Here is a 20,307-nt window from a genome sequence, read left to right on the forward strand (position 1 = left end):
AAAACCTATATTATCTAACTATACAGCAAATACTCAAAAATAAAAACAATGTTCGGTTACAGGTGAAGTTGAAGTGACGTCACAAAGTCACAACATGTCACATTTTCTTGACCTCTCCCTCCCCCTAAACGTGTGACGTAATTTTATTAATGAATGACCCCTGAGAAAAAATGCCACTAGTATTTTAGTACAGGATTTTTTTTTCAATTGTTTCCAGTGGGAACAGGTGGGGATAAAAATCCCAGTTGTTACCACTGGCGACTATTTGGTGGTAACTAGTGGGAAATCACCGAATTAATCAGACACAACCATTAATAACAGTATTTAAAATGTATGTGAAACGAAAATGTGTCGTCGTAACTATGGACGGAGTGATGCTACTATGGGGCTGACGCCGCACTTTGGTATTGTTATTCGTATAGCTCCTAAACTACTTTGCGGCCCACTATGAAATTTTGCGTAGAGAATAAACATAATATAGGCTTTCAAAATAACAAGCAAAAAATTTTTAAAAAAAATGCGAACTTTGTAAAAAAGTAAAAAAAAAAATATTTTACACTTTTTTTTCATAAAAAAAAAGTTTTAAACGAAATCGAAATATGAGGCAATAAAGGCAATTTAAGGGTTAATTAAATGTAGCAGTTAGTTTGGTTCACTATACTTCCTCTAACTGAGTCGTGGCATTTAAAGAAATGTAAATCTCGCCTTAAGTCAAATCTTCTAAGACTCATAATTTATGAAATAGGCTTCCAATTGTAAAAATATTTTGTGGTTGTGTCGAGAACTCATACATGTGTAACATACTCGAATATAACCGAAATCGGAAACCTCAACCATTTTACCCTGTCCGCTTCACGTGAAATGCCCCACATCAGGAATTTTGTCAGGAAATTCCAAATTTGGATCTGGTAACCCTGTATGCGATTCACACTATTCACAGGCGTCATCATTTTAGGATTCATTACTGTAATTGAAAACCTTACACAATACACCGGATAAATATATAGCTCATACTGAACGATTTTTACAATCAAACTGTCAGTTTCATGCATTTTGGCAAATTAGATGACCAATTATTTATTAATATCTGGGAGACCGAGCTTTGCTCCGAAAATAAATAAAAACTCAAACATGTGCGTTTTCCCAGAGATAAGACCCAGCTAGATCGATTTTTCGCCTCCGAAAACCCCCATATAGCAAATAGTTTGAGCCGTTTCTGAGATCCCCGAAATAAATATAAAAATAAATAAATATACAAGAATTGCTCGTTTAAAGGTATAAGATAAGATACGGGTGCGGGGCGGGCCATTTTACACCAAAAACTATGAAAACTGTACGACTTCGTTATACAAACTTCAAGTAAACTCTTTATTATGATGAACATGAGTTGAACCAATAATAACTTAAAAAAAACTTTTTTTAAAAGGCTTGTCGCCAAAATTTATATATATTTGGGTCCTTATTGTCTGAGATATTTCTTTTACTGCTTCAATTTTAGGTTAGCGAGCAATAAAAAATATGTACTTATTGTATTTTATAGCCGACGAACACGATTTTTCCGCCACAGTGAACATTTTCGTTTGAGTTACTTAAGTGATTATTAGTCTCATTACCTACGAGGGCTACGAGTTACGATTGATAACCATGAGTTTCGTCGATCACCTACGAGTTACGTTACGACTGATAACCACTGGTTTCGTCAGTAATTAACGTACGCCTTAAATAACGAGATCAATGACCTCTTAATGAAGGATAATGGGTAACTCTATCCACGACCATCTTTTAATCGGGCTTATGGCACAGAGCGGACACGCCATAGTACGGGAATCTTTTTGAGTCTCACAAAGCCCGTCACCAAAAAGCCGCTCCATACGATTGAAGTTACGCTCTCATTTTAAAACAACATGCTAGAGGTTTGGGAGACTCTTAATTATTTAATGTCTCTTACTGATAAGATTTAGACAAAAGGAAAAATGTTTTTTTTTATAGTGTTATTTTTAATATGTCAATCAATAAGTAACATTTCTCAATTATACGCTCCAAACTTAGCTCTAAATAAAATATCGAAGAAGAAAATATTTCTACTCAATGTATCCACCATACTTTTTAGCGACTTTGACGCCGTATTGTGTAAATAAAATTGGAGTTCACGTGGAGTTCACAATATACATATACAATTTTCGTATAATGGCTCTCTACACGATGGGCCAGCGCCGGCCACTCCAAGGGACGCAGCCATACGGCAGAATGAGATAGCAATATCACTTGCTCCCTCTAACGCATAAATGCGTCCCTTGGAGTGGCCGGCGCTGGCCCATCGTGTAGAGAAAAGCCATAAAACACCTTAAGAGGCAAATGTCAACAACTCTTGATGTCAGCTATCATTACTGTCACTGACTACTACGAGTAAATTAGTAAATAATTTTGTGTTCTCGTCACGTCCAATCTCAAGGAGTTTTGCCATTATTCCTTGATAAAGGTGCATGGTCCGACCCGACTTCACTTACTAGAAGAGAAAAATGCAATTGCTCACTAATATCCGAATTATATAAAGCCAGAAAAAGGGTTTAATATTACATATTTATTATATTTCACGTTAAATAAAAATCTAAGGATGAATCTTGAAAGTAACTATCATTTGTTTGGTCAATTACTCGTAGACGTATCCCATTTTCAAACACCGAGGTCTTAACCATTTATCATTTTTGTGAAATGAATATGAACGCTACCAGTACATCAAGAGTTCTGCCACCCTCCCCCACAACGTTTGGTTTCTCGAAACCCACCCTGTGCTATAGCGCCAGGCCTAAGCAACTTCAACATCTCGGATAGGTGGAAAGCTGACTGGTCTACTGCTACGACTGGAAAAGACACACCCTATCTTTCAGACCCGACGAGAAAACCAAAAGGGTTTCACCTACCTCGTAAGATCTGGTGCCGTCTAAATAGGATGAGAACAGGTCACGGCCGCTGTAATTATTTCCAATATAAGTGGGGTTGGAAGGAATCTCCCCTCTGCGAGTGCGGCGAAGAAGAACAAACCATGCACTGAGCACATATTACGGCGCTGCCCTCTTCACTCCTATCCTGGCCCAGCTGAGGATCTGGATGCCCTGACACCCGACGTAGTTGCCTGGCTTAGCAACCTCAAAGCTGTACTCTGATTGCCTAATCATGCATGCCATACGATTAAATAAATGAATATGATCTTCCTATACTATTTTTTTTGACTATTCATTTATTCAACTTGAGAGACAAACAGCCTTTTGTAATTATTTTTATATAGGTACATAAATATCAGGGATGTTGCGAACATCCGCATCCGCATCCGCATCCGCATAAAATCGATGCGGATTTAATGCGGATGCGGATGTGGAACAGTTCGGTACAGGAACGTCTTAGCATCGGCGTAAGTGCTAGATTGCTAGGTAATTTAGTCATTAGCCAAAAAAACCTATTAGAAATTAGCAGTCAAGCGTGAGTGGGACTTAATGTAGGGAACCCTTGGAACGCGAGTCCGACTCGCACTTGGCCGGTTTTTAGGGTTCCGTAGCCAAATGGCAAATACGGAACCCTTATAGATTCGTCATGTCTGTCTGTCTGTCTGTCCGTCTGTCTGTCCGTCCGTATGTCACAGCCACTTTTCTCCGAAACTATAAGAACTATACTGTTGAAACTTGGTAAGTAGATGTATTCTGTAAACCGCATTAAGATTTTCACACAAAAATAGAAAAAAAAACTATAAATTTTTGGGGTTCCCCATATTTTGAACTGAAACTCAAAAATTTTTTTTTCATCAAACCCATACGTGTGGGGTATCTATGGATAGGTCTTCAAAAATGATATTGAGGTTTCTCATATCATTTTTTTCTAAACTGAATAGTTTGCGCGAGAGACACTTCCAAAGTGGTAAAATGTGTGTCCCCCCCCCCCCCCCCCCCTGTAACTTCTAAAATAAGAGAATGATAAACCTAAAAAAATATATGATGTACATTACCATGTAAACTTCCACCGAAAATTGGTTTGAACGAGATCTAGTAAGTAGTTTTTTTTTATACGTCATAAATCGCCTAAATACGGAACCCTTCATGGGCGAGTCCGACTCGCACTTGGCCGCTTTTTGAAATAAAAATGACTAAAATGTAATATTTGACGTTTTTTATGTACCTATCTTGACATCCGCATCCGCATCCGCATCCGCATCCGCGGATGTCAAAAAATCGGCATCCGCAACATCCCTGATAAATATGTTAATTATGCCTAGATTAAACAATAACAATGTATTTTATTTAAAATAGCCAGAGATTTACCTACCCTAGGCTCGTCAACATGAAAGTGATGCAAAAATGTACAGATATATTGCATAATTATTTTCACGTAAACGTACGAAACGAACGTGTCTTGCTATTTCAGTCAGTCTTGGTACAAAAAGTATTGAGGTTGACTGAAGTAGCATGACAAATACGAACGTCTCCGAGAAAATACGATGGAAAACAATTATGCACTACATCTGTAGCTGATAGGTTAATCTATTCTTGCCTATAAAAATGTTACATCGTATTTGACAGGTATTATACAAGTACAAAATATGGGGAAAATGACATAATTCCTATAATTTGCACTTAAAGCTAAGAAAGAGGCAAATCCATTCGTGTAAATTGATAATATAAATTATGTCGATAAAGTAATAATGAAATTGCTGTCTATGTTTGGATTTGTAACACTGAACCGGAAGGTCGGCAACGCGCATGTAACACCTCTGGAGTTGCAGGCGTCCATAGGCTACGGTGACTGCTTACCATCAGGCGGCCCGTATGCTTGTTTGCCACCTATGTGGTATAAAAAAAAGTCGATTCTAATTTAATTTATAATTTTGAACTGGCTTAGATGCGACCTCAACGATGTCTTGGTGATTACATTTCGATAATATACGTATACCCAAAAGTGCATTCTGTAACTTCACAACTAAAAGAATTCAAACATCACACCAACCTTAAATGTGACGTTATCTATGAAAAGGGACCTTATTGTCGATGGCGCTTACGCTATTATTAACGATGCTCCGATATAAATACAATGCCGCGCGACGCTGTGCGGCGTAAGCGCCATCGACAATAAGGTCCCTTTTCATGGATAATGCCCCAAATGTAATTAAGATCAAGCGTATAACCGATAAAAGATCTTGTAACACCTCCCTTTCTATTTTAAATAATAAACCAATTAATTTACGTTTGAATTTCGAACGTAGTTCCTATTTTGATAGTTCGGTCTTTGTTTAAAATTGTGATTCGTTAACGACACAGATACTTATTTCCTAATGTAGCAACAATACATCGTTACGGAACATTGTCATAAGCAAACTCGAAAATGTAAGATACTTAGCTGACTTCTACAAGTGCATAAGTAATATTATTTTTTCTACTCCCGTACTTTTATTTGTCATTTAAAGGGTCGTGCACACACCTTTAAAACCCTACCTTATAGTTGTCAAGACAAGTCTTTAGTCTATTCCCCAAAAATAATTTGTGCATACACGCAGTATCTTTTTGGCGATTTTACGATACTTCGTGTAATGACCACTTAAAAAATATTGAATGAAATACAGTGTTGCCAACCTTATTTTAAATGTCATCTCTGACAAATAAATGAACCATAGACATGTTTTTTTTTTAATTTCATTCATACATTCATTCTTTTCCCGCCCGTACCCTCCATTTTTGCTACTTCTTGAATTAAAAATATTTGTTAAATTAACAATTTTATTTAAAAGTAAGTGTTTGGTCGTAGAAAAAGTATTGTATGCAACGTTGTTTAACTGAGTCAAAAAATACTCGTGGCGTCTTTATTAACAATTTTCGGCTTCGCCTCAAATTGTTACTCACGCCACTCGCCTTTTTTGACCTCTCTTAAACAACGGTTGCATAAAATACTATTTCACCACACCAGCTGGTAAGACTCTCTTTATTCGCCAAAAACTGATGGGAAAGTTGCATTTTACCCACAAGTGTGGCAAAGTAATTTAAAGCACATTTTGAGTTGTTTCCTCATGTTGCCTGGTAGAATTCACTTTTAAGTGATGACTCGAATGATAAGTAAATAGCGTATCGTCACTACGTATCGTCCTATGCGTCTCGGGCCAGTATTAGTGGTCCAGTCCATTCGTTCATTTTGAAATGATGGAACTTTGCGGGAATTTCTCATTGTTGATTGAGCTACAAACGTTTTCGGCACTGCGTTGAAACTGCGTTGAATGCTAGTGCGTTAATATGACCGTCAGACCCAGTAGTAAAAGAGCATAACTCTGTTAAATTGCTTAATGTTTTAAGCCCTTTGGTGGTCGTAAAGGGAACAATGGCCACGGCGACCTACAAAGGAGGCATTTGGGTCGACCTTCTACACTTGCTCAATTAATAATTAACTAAGTTTGGACACGAATTTATATTTAATATTAAGTTAAACGCAAACAAAATTCATTCATTACGGATGCAAGAACTCAAAAATCTTCGTTCAAGTGTGAATATAATTTGAAACACGCAGTTCTAAGGCAAAACATTTTCACAAAACAAAAACATAACAACAACAGCAACATCAAACAGAAGATTGGTATTGATACCTTATTATATTACGTGTTGAACATGTGGACCATAGTTGTAGTACTGGACTAAATATAGTTGGGTTGTTGTACGGTTACTAAATAATTTTATGTTGCTGTTACCAGCACACTGTTTTGGCTACCAGGCGTATAAGAGAACCATATTTATACATAATACAAACATACATTAAAACAAAAGTTGTCCCTTCTTTATCTGTAGATAAGGGGTTACTTTAATACTTTATTTAAATCGATACCTAAATATTTTACTACAGTTATTTAACTTGCCGGAAGACGAATAATGTATAAGTATATGTATTGAGTTAATAAATTAAAAAATACCTTAGAATCTCTACAGGAGGAGTAGGTACGTCGGTTGCGGAACGTTAGAATAAATGAAATAAAATTATTTTTTTACGCACGATCTCGGTTTAGGAAGACAAATTTCCTCTCGGATTATCATATTATGCGTAACTATACAGAACCCTAAAACGATTTATTTCATTTTAATATGATGTAAGCTCCACTAACTACCGAGTACCGACATAACATCGTAAGAAGTTATTTCTGTACTTTATTGCTAAACAGTCGTATGTACTACTCGAACCCACTAAGTTAAAAAGTCGTATCTCCGTACAAATTTAAATGCGATTTACGACATTTTATAACAAGAGCAAATTGAACGTATCGGACAATAAGTTAAAAGTCGTATCTTCGTACAAATTTAAATGCGACATACGACGCTTTGCAACAACAGTAAATTGAACGTATCGGACATTCGTCCAACTGCTACTAAAGTTTATATTTTATAGTAAGATAAGATAGGCAAGCACGTCTTTCTTTTACTAAGATTTATATTTTCTGCGGTGTCGGTTAATAGCTATACTAATTTACGTTTATCTAGTCGACTTTAATTACCCGTCTTTGGTAAATGTCTGTTTATTTTTCAAAACGAATTGCGTTTTTATTGTTGAAATGTGAACTTTATTATGTGTTACTAAGTTTAATTTTGGACTCGAGATACATACTTATAGGTAGGTAGTTAGAAATTAGAACATATGTAATAAGTACCTGACCTACTACGCTTTGAACTTGTGGACCATAGTTGTTAATGGTGGGGTTACGGTATCTATCTATAATTCTATACCTACATATATAAATATCTCTTAGACTAAGTGCGTCATCTAGCCTACTTATCTTGTTTTGTGCTCTCATGTTGTCAATTCAACGATATAGCTCTAAACGCAGCTTATTTTCTCCCGTATTGTTACAAAACAAATCAAATTACGAAACATTCATTGACACAAAAGACGCGTAACCAAAAGCAAAAACCAAACTGCTCCAAATAAGACTACATCAAAGTGCCTTTATGATCGCACCAAAGCAATTGTCCTATTCGCTCAAGAGGCACGCAAAATGCGTTGGAAAGAGACAACGCGTGTTCCGTTGTTGCGTTAACCACACGGCCGGATAATCATGGAAAGGTCCGGATTTAAATCATTTACACTTGTGGCGATACATGAAGATTGCCTCGGAGTTTAGTATTTATGGCTACCGTTAAAATTTCAATAAAACGGACGTGTAATTTAGATTGAGACAACAAATCGGTTTCATAAGTGAAAATCGTCGTATGTAACTATGAAAAGGTAACATCTTTGTGTTTTGAGACGCAAGTGTCTGTTTTCTAAATGAATACAGGGTAATTAATTACTTTGTAATCATTGTATTGTAAGCATTTTATTTAACAACTGTGCTGTAAGTAGGTAAGCAAATATACATGTAAAGTTCTATTTAAATTAGCCGGAGTAACAAATAATTTATAAATAAATATTGGACTTATTTTATCATAATAATATTTAGGTAGGTACCTAAAGCCAACGAATCAATTTTTAACAAAAGATATATTATATAAATTAAGATTCCAACTTACATAATTGGTTTGTCAGACCATATATAATGCCTTCTTTACGGGCGAGATATTTCACTATTGTTAGTAAAACTGTGTATTTAAATATGTCTGGGGGTATGAGATAGACGTAGGGTGTTAATGGCTCTCTCGGGGGTCGCAGCTGTACAAGTAGGTACTGTATATTATTGTTAACATGAGAAGGATCGTAGGATTTCATTTGATTAGAAACTATATATAATGGATTTTATTAATGAGAGTCTAGTCATTCCACACTGAATGTCAAGGGTAAGGGGCAAGTTCTTTGAAAATTATATTTTTTACGTATTGTCAATCAGCCAAACCATAATCTAGTACTACAACTATGTTATTTTTTATTTTTTTTTATTCCATTGATACACCTGAACAAATATTTGCGTTTTAATTTTGGACTTTAAAGTTAGGAGCTTTTGGACTACTTTACAGTTGGGTCGTTTACGGTACTTTCACAAAATGGCGTGTTAGATTAGATTAGCGAAATCAAAAAATCAATCCTAGAGATAGTTATGACTATGTATTAACAGTATAAGTGTTTTGGCATATCTAGAGCTGTAAACTTGTACCTGTATTTATTTAAAGAATAAAAAATCCTTTTTTGTTAGATAACTAGGCAGATACAATGACCGCAACTCTGAAGTTTTTTTTTCTGTATGGGGACTACATTACTACATTTTTATTAACAAGTGTATTTTTTTCAGGTACCTATACAGGGTGCAATTATAGTATCAAATGTGTAAGTAAATTCCGTTTAGCAAACTTTACCTTTGCGAGGAGGCAGCGAAACTCAAATAAAATGTCTATGTTTATTAACGCCGTATTTGTGTAACAACACTCCCTTACCAAGTCGGTTAGGCTCTGGCATTTCAAATAAACATTTCTTAAAGGTCTTATTTTTTTTACTTACATTTTACAAAAATGGAAAGTACTGCGTGGAGCTACAGTTTATATTTGAACAACAGGGTGGTATTGATACGACATTGCGATAGTCTCGGTCAATTTACCGAGGGGGCGGCCACCCCAGTCGCCGGGTGAGTATCTAAACCAAATATCATTCATACCGAGTTTGGCACTCTTTGACTGTAATTTGTGTAATTACTGCGTATTGTTTACTTTCTTTTAGTTAGTTTTGTGTGAATTTGATGAAAACACGAGTGTTATGTTACGACACAAGAGTTTTCTTATTTTCTTATTTATAAAACAACATAAATGTGATCTTAAACATGCGAGCAAGAAATGAAAATATAGGTGAATATATGTATATAGGTTACATAAGTAGGTATGTAGGTATAGGTATATGCACAGCATGATATTATTATACTTAATACCTATGATTCGTAAATAGTCTTTCCGTCACAGGCTCAAAGTTTATTTAAACTAGTACCTACCTACCTAATCCAATTTGTAAGAGAACCATGTAGGTACGAATGTATAGAACGTTTCAAGCTTACTCGATTGCGGCAAACTTAGGTACTTAGATAAAGAATAAGACAATATTATAAGAAATAGGTGGCAAATATGTTTATAGGAGTTTATTTATTTTATTCACCTATCATCCTATAACTTATATTTTTTGATCTTTCTTGAATAAAAATAACGTTTTATTTGTATTTCGAGTTTTCTCCTAAAACTGAATATTTAATGCAATTTTAGAGTTTGGCGGTGTTTCTTATTGGTAGTTCTTCTAATGCCAAGTCCTCCGATCACTTTTTTAAATTACTACAAATAGGTAAAACACGCGATACATAAGCAGTAGTTTTAGCTCAAAGTAAATAAGCGTATACAGTGCAAAATGTTTGATTATTATCAAATAATCACGTAGTGAAATGGATTGCAATTAGGACCTAGTTAATAATGAATGTGTAATAACAACGGCTAATGGTTTTATCCACCCGACTAGAATACAAGACTGTCTGGGTCTGACGTGTACCTGTCAGACTTATTACCTTTGCCTGTGATTTGGTTAAAGTTAAAACCTTAAATTAATAGTAATACTGCCATTGTATGATTATAAGGATGTATAGGATTATAAGTTTAAACAATAGATTGGGTAATCAACTAATCAGAGTGGTAACAAAGTTTGAAAAATATATCTGGGTTATTATTACCCACCTCAAAACGCTTTCAGGGTATTATTGTTAACTATCAATACCTAACCATGGGATTGTTAGTAACAAAAGCTAACATAGGTACATTTCATTAAGAATCTAAGGAAAAAAAATGTGATTTATAAATGTACTTATGTAGGTACTTACCTATTACCTACTTTTATGCAATACCTACCAATCTTAAAATACAACTGTGCATATGATACTTATATCAGTAATACGAAATACAAAGAAGTAAATGTAAATATGGTAATAATATACGTAATTATAAAGATAAACGTCTCATAAAAGTGTATTTTCTTTCAACTAAGGTGGTTACACCACGCGTAGATGCAATTTGGCAGATGGCATGCTTGGCTGTTACAACCATCGATACCTAGCGTAGCTTTTACCGGCCAACGTAACTGGTACCTTATGTCCGTAACAACTCTTCCTAATCAGAGATCAATGTCATACTGGTTAGATTAGTCAATGCGGTATGCGACAATAATGACCCTTGCCGCATCGCCACAAAGCGATCTATAAATAAAATAAGCATAGAAATATTTAAGTCTTTCACGCGTCCCTTACGACGAACGGTCTATACGCTTACCGATACAAAATCAATAATCCCAGACGAACTTATTTAAAAGCTAATCAAGTAAATAATTTCTAAGATTATGTTGTTGTAGCCACAAAGGTAAATTAAATGTAATGTACTTATGATGATGAATGTTCGAATAGAAAATATTTTATAGTTAAAATACGGTAACATAATTTGCACTTCATACGATAAACACGTTGTTTTTAGCGAAACCTGTCGACTAATAAATTGACCGTGAAAATAAACACAGTGATTATTTTACTTTATCATACCCAATTATAAACTTTATTTTTGGTGCAACATGTCATATTAGATTTTTCAACAATGTAATATTCAGATATGTATATCAATTTGCTAACTCTACTCTGTACTCAAAGTATGAAATCTGATTATAAACTGTAGTAACATTAAATGGAATAATGATTATTAGGTCGTTCGTAATTAATCAATAATATCCATGTGATTACTTCAATAAGGTACAGCATAATTCTAGTGTCGTCGGTCACAGTCGCAATTATCCAGTGGTTATTTGTTTACGTCGTACACTCTAAATGAAACCCTTTTTATTACGAAATAGGGTGTATAATACAATAAAGCTTATTATCGAGGAATTAGGGGCACGCACTTTGCCTCGTCCGAAAAGGGGCGACTTAGGCGATGTTCCAATCGCTCCCCGAGAAGAACTGCTCAAGCGAACCAGTAGAAAAATCATTCTCTGATTACGCATACATGTGTCGGGCCTTGTGGACGAAGTAAGATTAAGTTTATAGACAACTTGAGTTACGTAAGCAATGAGGATACGCGACATGTAAAGGGGAGTTTGCTGTGCAGATCGCAAGCAACCTTCCATAACCTCGTCTCACACTCAATTATGCAGTTAAATCGCAACCTTGCTCCAACTTGTTAGAGTTTTATTTTGGACAGTAGTTAAATAAATAGTAAGAGCTTGCTTAAGCTATATCTTTCTCTAAGATGATGTTTGATAAGTCCTTCATATAAACTCTTACCGCTGTTTGGATCTAAAGATTTGCACTAGCTAATGTAGAATTTTATGCAATTTGTATAAAGCTATTACATAGTGTTTGCTAGTTCTCAAATCAGTGTAGTCGTAGTTAGGTAATTTGGTATATATGTTAGCAAAGCCTATTACGGTAGGTGGGTATATATTATATTGTCCCTTACGTCCTTTTAGCCATTACAAATATGTTAGTGTTTTGTAAGTCCAATGATCCCTAAATGTTAAAATATTGGCTGAAGCCCTATTCCAGTGACATCCAGGTCGATTAATTACATCTTTCGTCCCCTCGAGCAGCCATCCAATACTTCGTCATACTGGGCTGAAATGGCGTAAGTGTTCAACACAAAGGCAGCTATTGACTTGTAAACATTTTGAAGCTTAAATTAAGAGAGTTATGATTCAAAATTAGACACACAGTTAGATTGGTCCTGGTCGGACTGCGCCAACAATAAGCCGTTTTGATTGAACCCGGCAGTTTATAGCGCTAACATTTTCAGAATAGGATTGTTTATTTTACTCATTTCTACTCAGAGCCGAGATTCATTTTACATCGTAATATTGGTATATATTAATTCGACTTTTATTGCGAATATAATTTATAAATATGTATTTTAAAACCTACGTAGGTACTGCTAATTGATTTAAAATGGTTTTTTACTGTACATGAAGATTTAGGAAAAAACTAAATTATCTGGTCTTTAAACTAAAAGAAATAAAAGTAATTAATTACAACTAACAAAAATAAAATAAACTAATAACTAAATATATACTAAACTAAAACTACCTAAAAAGTAAAAACCTACAAATAAAAAATTGGCCCCAAGTCTGTGCCGACCGGTAGGGTGCCCAGAAGGCTGGCGGCGTTGCCGCGCTGAACGGCAACGCCAATGCGTTGGACGAGGTATGCTCCAGCCTTCAACTAAAAGACAATTATATGTGACCATTTGAACATTTACAATTAAGGTTAGGGATGTAACGATACCGATACCGATACGATATATCGGCCGATATAATCGGCAGGCCGATATATCGGCATCGCCGATTTAAATACACCCGATATCATAACAAAATGTAAACAACCCCTAGTAAGATATATTTTATTGGGCAAGAAATTTTTTACCTCCATTTTAACTTGATGTGTCAAAACTTACGTAAGTTTTTTACTGTACATGAAGATTTAGGAAAAAACTAAATTATCTGGTCTTTAAACTAAAAGAAATAAAAGTAATTAATTACAACTAACAAAAATAAAATAAACTAATAACTAAATATATACTAAACTAAAACTACCTAAAAAGTAAAAACCTACAAATAAAAAATTGGCCCCAAGTCTGTGCCGACCGGTAGGGTGCCCAGAAGGCTGGCGGCGTTGCCGCGCTGAACGGCAACGCCAATGCGTTGGACGAGGTATGCTCCAGCCTTCAACTAAAAGACAATTATATGTGACCATTTGAACATTTACAATTAAGGTTAGGGATGTAACGATACCGATACCGATACGATATATCGGCCGATATAATCGGCAGGCCGATATATCGGCATCGCCGATTTAAATACACCCGATATCATAACAAAATGTAAACAACCCCTAGTAAGATATATTTTATTGGGCAAGAAATTTTTTACCTCCATTTTAACTTGATGTGTCAAAACTTACGTAAGGTTTACTACAACGATATATTACTTACTCAACGTAACAGTGAAGCTACTATGTATAATCGTGCTATTTTGCTAATAGGAATTGTATATTTATCCTTATTTTTATTTTTCATTTTTTCACACTTCTTAAAATCGAGTGTCTATTAACCATAAGTATGTTTCATGCATCAAAAGGATATAATTGACCGATCGCGTGGACATAGTGAGTGCAGTGTGCTGGACGTCAGTCGATACAGCCGCCCTACCAAACCTTCACTTGACAACTCCGGATGCGGAGTGCACTGCGCCCCCCGCCCCCGCCCTGTCAGCGCGCGCGCAGGGAGCGGCGGGGCAGGCGGCGCGATCAGTGCACGAGTTGCACGAGCCGTGAGCACTCGAGCCTGAAGATGGACCCCCGAAGGGCCCGAAACATGTCGCCAATAGCGACTAAAAATTCAAGTGAGTGAAGCCGTTGTCGTATAAACAGTTTAAGGATATAATTATTTGATTTATTAACTAACTACCAGGCTATCGGTATCGGTATCGCCGATTATTTACTTTAAATATCGGTATCGGTATCGTATCGGCAAAATCATGTATCGTTACATCCCTAATTAAGGTTGTGCCGGTTCCTACACCAGGCGTAGCCAGCCTGTCACGTAGGTAAATAAGACACTATACATTCAATGAAAATTACAAATGAGTACTTAACTAAAATAATATATACCTCAGTTCAGGTAAGTATATTTTTATACATTTTACTTTTATTGTTAAAAAATAGTATAAACATATTATCTTTATTCAAATGATACATTCAATTAAAGATCCGGCTTTAACGCTATTTTTTATGTTACATATGTGTCGCTTCCAAGCAACAAGTCCCACTTTTTCGAAGTCCCACTTTTTCGCTTGCAATAAGGACGCTTTTAGGGGTTATTCGTTTAAAGATACAAGCAAATCTCGTTCTTATGGTAAGCGACAAAGTGGGACCTTTGACTAGACTTCGACACATATTGTATGTAGCTACAAAACGGTGTCAAGGTAGCTCGTATTTCAGGCTAAAGGCACAATGCTAATGTTAATATGTAGTTATTAAATATTGTTGTCTTCTCAGCACAATATTAAAGCCCTAATTCTATAGGAGACTACTTTTGTGCGTATAATGTAGGTAATTTTAGAAAATATGTTTCACATAAACATGTTTTTGTTTGAGTTCAACACATCTTGTAACCTAATGACGACCGCAGCGACCACCGTTCTTATCGCTACTGATAAGATAATATTAACGTTCTGGGTGTTAAATAAACTCGCGATAACGCTCGGCAACCGTTCGGACGTTATCGTGATTATCTGAAAGATTTTACTACTATTGGCATAAGGCCCCTATATAATAAAAACATCAATAAAGTAACCCTGCCATGCCATACCGGCCATGGGTATAAATGCAAATTCGTGTTCGTGTAAGCTCCAGTAATAATAATATTGTCCCTTACGCCAAAAGTAATAAAGCAATATTTTGGATCATGGTTAAGTATCTAACTTTAGATTAGCAATTTTATTATATTAGTAATATTAGTATAGATTAGTGTAAAATAATTAAAAATTTTGTAATTTATCTCACATTAAGCATCACTACAGTAACGACTGCCATTAACGTCCCATACGCACACTAGTAAAACAAAAATGTTAACCTGCTTAAAGTTATCGATATCGATACTTTAGCCGTTTTTACTCCACACCACCAGAGGCCTCTTCAAAATTAAACATTTAAGTATACATTTCAACTAATTCTGACATCATTTATCTGTGCATCTTGCTTTTACTTGTCGATTAGTGCGAGCGAGATGCGAGTTATATCATATCAATGTCAGAATTTTGAAGTTCGAATGCTGCTCGCCGGAAGGCGTGTCATAACAATCGGCTAAGCCGGCGCGCGGCGCTCTGTTCCGCCTGAATAACAAACACGGCGCTATCAGAGTACTTTACGTGTATTATTTAGAATATTATCGCTAAACGAAGTTTTTAATTATTTGCATGCGATGAGAGGTGGGTTAAAAAATATGCAATTAATTTGTACATGTTATATAGACATACCTTTATGGCATTTTTTATCGCCGTGTTTAAAAAATTTACTCTTTATTGAGTCGTTTTTTAAAATCGATGAAATTCTGCCAGCATCCTCGGCACCATTCCACCGGGTGGATCCAATATTTTAGTATTAATTTAGTTCTATTTTATAAATCGATTGTCTTTATATGTACAAAAGAGACATATAATAATTAGTCACATGATTTTTTTTATGATTTCGTTAATTTACCCAAATAATATAATATTCTAAAAGTTTGAAATTTGAGTTGTTGTTAACTTGTTACTGAATCACGCTAAATTGCTGAACAGATCTGTATGATATTTGCTGCGTAGAAGCTATTATGTACTTAGGTACTTCAACCTGATTTAAATCACCTCTTGTAATGAATGTATGTTTGTAATGACGTCTAGACAAAACAGATTTCCTCTCACGATATTATTTGTTTAAGTTTGTTGGTTGATGGTTAAGTTCCGATTAACAATTGACATTTAAAATCGAGAATGTCGGCATTAGACTGAGCAAGCTTTTCATAGCTGCTAATGCCATTGTCCAGTGTCCACCCACAGTGTAAGCACAGTTTTTATGTGAGTCATTAAACCTGGCTGATATGTAACGGTGCGGTCGGGCGCGGTCACCCGTGAGCTAGCTGTCTTACTGTCTCATTCACAAAAAATTGCGCGTCGACTATCAGGTCATATCAAGTATATCTTGACCGCAAGAACCATAGCAACCAAGTATAAGTCGAAAACGCACTTATGTTGGTTCGATTCAAGTAACACGGTCATCGAGTGTTGTGAAAGCTGCGCGCGCGCCATCGGTGCGGGAGGACATGCTATAAGCGCGCTAAGAAAAAAGGACGTATCTCCATTTTAGTTCAATAGTGACTTACGTCATTTGGCTTAAAGTAGCGACGCAGGTTCATATTATCTAGCTATGCTGTGCTGAGGTAAAACAATGTAACTTTAATACATATTTGAAGCAAAATGCAACAGTTTTTGAAGCTCAAACAAAATATACCATTTTATTTTACAAAGTACCGTACACTAAACTCATACATATTTACTTATATTTATTCGTAAAATTTTAAATGTAAACTATTATGTACTTATAAATAGTTGTCAAAATACCTAAACGGGCTGTCTTATGGTCAGTGACCAGGCAGGTTCAAGAATAAAACAATGGAACTTATAAAAAGGTCGTAACACCATATTCAGATAATGTGAGTGACAGAATTATACGAGGTGAAACTATATTAGGAATCTATTAAATCGAACGTCAAACCAAAGTAAAACTAGGTATATAGGTGAGTTCGCTTTCGGTAAATGTTATGATAGGTAGCTTTGATGGCATTCATTTGCCAGTTTGCCACCTTTGTACTCTTTCGGGTTATTGCATTTATATGTATGTATTTCACTTTATTTAGAAGTTGGTTAAATTTGTAAACTTAGAGGTTCTAAATATTTTTTTATCAGATAAGTAGGTACCGACCTACTTTAAACTGATTTAAAAATACATATTTGAAAATTCGAAACCCACACAAACGAAACATAATGTAGGATATTTTTTGACTCAATAGCCACGTATTTTCCCATATTCTATAAATTTATTTTCATTACTGTACAGACAATTATTTTTAATGATTCAAAACTACCAATTGACGTAACGGACATTATTACGTCAATATACAACGATAAGTAACATCACAATACTACTAAATACGTAAGTACTAACTATAGGTACAACTTGTGTTGTAGACGGTCGTATGATACATTAATGCCCCATACACCTGATTAATTTTAAATTGTTGTTTATGTACTATCCATTTGGCAGGTGACATTAAGTATCAATAATGTTTACGTCAATATACAACGATAAGTAAAATCACAATACTACTAAATACGTAAGTACTAACGATAGGTACAACTTGTGTTGTAAACGGTCGTATGATACATTAATGCCCCATACACCTGATTAATTTTAAATTGTTTATGTACTATCCATTTGGCAGGTGACATTAAGTATCAATAATGTTTACGTCAATATACAACGATAAGTAAAATCACAATACTACTAAATAAATACGTAAGTACTAACTATAGGTACAACTTGTGTTGTAGACGGTCGTATGATATATTAATGCCCCATACGCCTGATTAATTTTGAATTGTTGTTTATGCACTATCCATTTGGCAGGTGCCCGAGAAGCACTACTCTACAGGTAATCAACGTTTACGAGTCAAGTACGTTGGTAATCTTCTACGTGCTTTAAATTTAACGTAGCTATCAAACATTGGCTTGACTTTACTTTAATTGGTCAAATAATTATAAATAGTCACTGAAGCAGGTGAGTTTAATATAAACAAGCAGTACCTTCCTAGCACTTTTACATAGAAGGGAAAACTTTTTATGAAAACTCAAAGACTGCTTAACCGGTCATGTTCACTATGCTTTTATTGAAAGTGAAACTTTACTGAGCTTCACTTTTGATTTTTTAATATTTTAGGGACATAGTTTTTTTTCCATTCGGGGCGATTATTTAAAAATGTCGTTATGGATCTTCTGACCCCTGCTTAATTTGCAGATTTGAGACTAATATTTAAGAGCTTCATTCAATTTTAAATGTTTTATTTCTTCACGTGGATAAAACATTAAAACTCTCTTTAGGTAACGAAATCCCCTTAGTATCTCGTTAATCATTTATGATAAATGCCAGTCAGAAAATAAACAGATAAAATACCTATAAAACTATTTTTTACTTTGTAAAAGTAACTGCCAATATTTGAGCTAATAGGTATCTATCATAATTTATGAGTAACATTTTACGGCATTGAGCAGAAAAAAATATTCTGCAGTATTTTTTGTGTAACTAATTTCTATATAGGTACGTAACTTCATCCTTTTGAAGCCGGTTAAAAGTCGGGCTTTGCTGCGTGCTTTGAAGTGTTTCACGGAATTCTAGTTACTAATACGAATTCGTGTCAAAGAGTGCAGTAGTCGCACTACAAACGGAGCGATGATCACTTAGCGTACTTAACTAACTTCACACGCAAGCGCCAGGCCGCTATCCACCTGTCAATATACAGTAAGCAACACTTATTACACCATAAACTATACCACAACCACCATTTTGAACTTTAGGGTTGTGCAAACAGGGTTGCTTTTAGACTAAGGGTTTTGTGCTCGACAGTTGACGATATTGTAGGTTATTGGTTAGTTTGGTGCGTGCGTGAAAATATTTTGATACGGAATGTTTTAGTACGATTTTAAATGGCTTCATTGTGGGATAAGGATAGTGTTTTTTGAGGTAAACGTTCTTAGTAAAGGACAACAAATCCTTTGGACAACAATGTATTTGTTTTATTCTAATGACGACTTTAAATTCATGGATAATGTACAACAAAAAAGATGATTTTTTACTTGAAGTTGTACAAGTCTGCTATGTATGTATGTACTTACTGTTTTTTTTATTTGGACAAATATGCTCAGGTTTTGTATGATATTGGTGAAAATTACTAAGCATATTGAATAATAATAAATTCTTAGTTATTTAATAAACGCCATTTATACTTATATGAGCACGAATTAGCCTTAAAGGTACACTACTATGTACTCTATCCGGCTTTCTAGTAATAGAGATAGAAACTTAGTAATTCCAAAATCAAATCACCAGCCTAGCCATTAGCAATTATTAAAAAGAAAACAATAGAATTACAGAAGTTATACTCTTCGAAGATTGCCTACGCTTGAACGCACTTCATGTCTAGAGAAAGTGCGCTGCCAGGTTGAATGTTCACTGTATAGTATACCTACCTACTTAAGTAGACTATAAGTGTAGTAAGTACATGTATAGGCAAATATAAGTAGACTATAAGTGTACATGTATATGTAAATGCTATACCCGTGAAGGGTGCTTTTACTTTACAATGTAGGTACCACTGATTACTTTGGCAGACAGCCATATTTTTTTGAGGAAATTTGCCTCATAAATTCACCGCTGAACACTTTGGTGATAATAAATTGTTCGACTAAATAGTGATTTTGTCTTCTGCATGAATGAAATAGCTGGGATAATTTGTTATGTCGCCTGTTTTTATGTGAGAATGAATGTTCTAATAAAACGTTGGCACTGCAGTGTAGCAAATGTTTGATCAAAGCAATCGATGTAAGCATCCGACTATTCCGACTTTTGTTTTAGATTCAAAAAGAAGTAAGTACTTACCTATCGCTACATATAGTTCGTTTTTTTAGCATTAGAAAGAACTTGAAAGAAGGTAAGCGATTTTGACATGTCTTTTAAATGAAAAACACTTTTTAAAAATCAATAACTATTACTTATG

The sequence above is a fragment of the Cydia amplana genome, chromosome 13 (genome assembly GCF_948474715.1).
Source record: "Cydia amplana chromosome 13, ilCydAmpl1.1, whole genome shotgun sequence".
In the NCBI taxonomy this organism is placed as follows: domain Eukaryota; kingdom Metazoa; phylum Arthropoda; class Insecta; order Lepidoptera; family Tortricidae; genus Cydia; species Cydia amplana.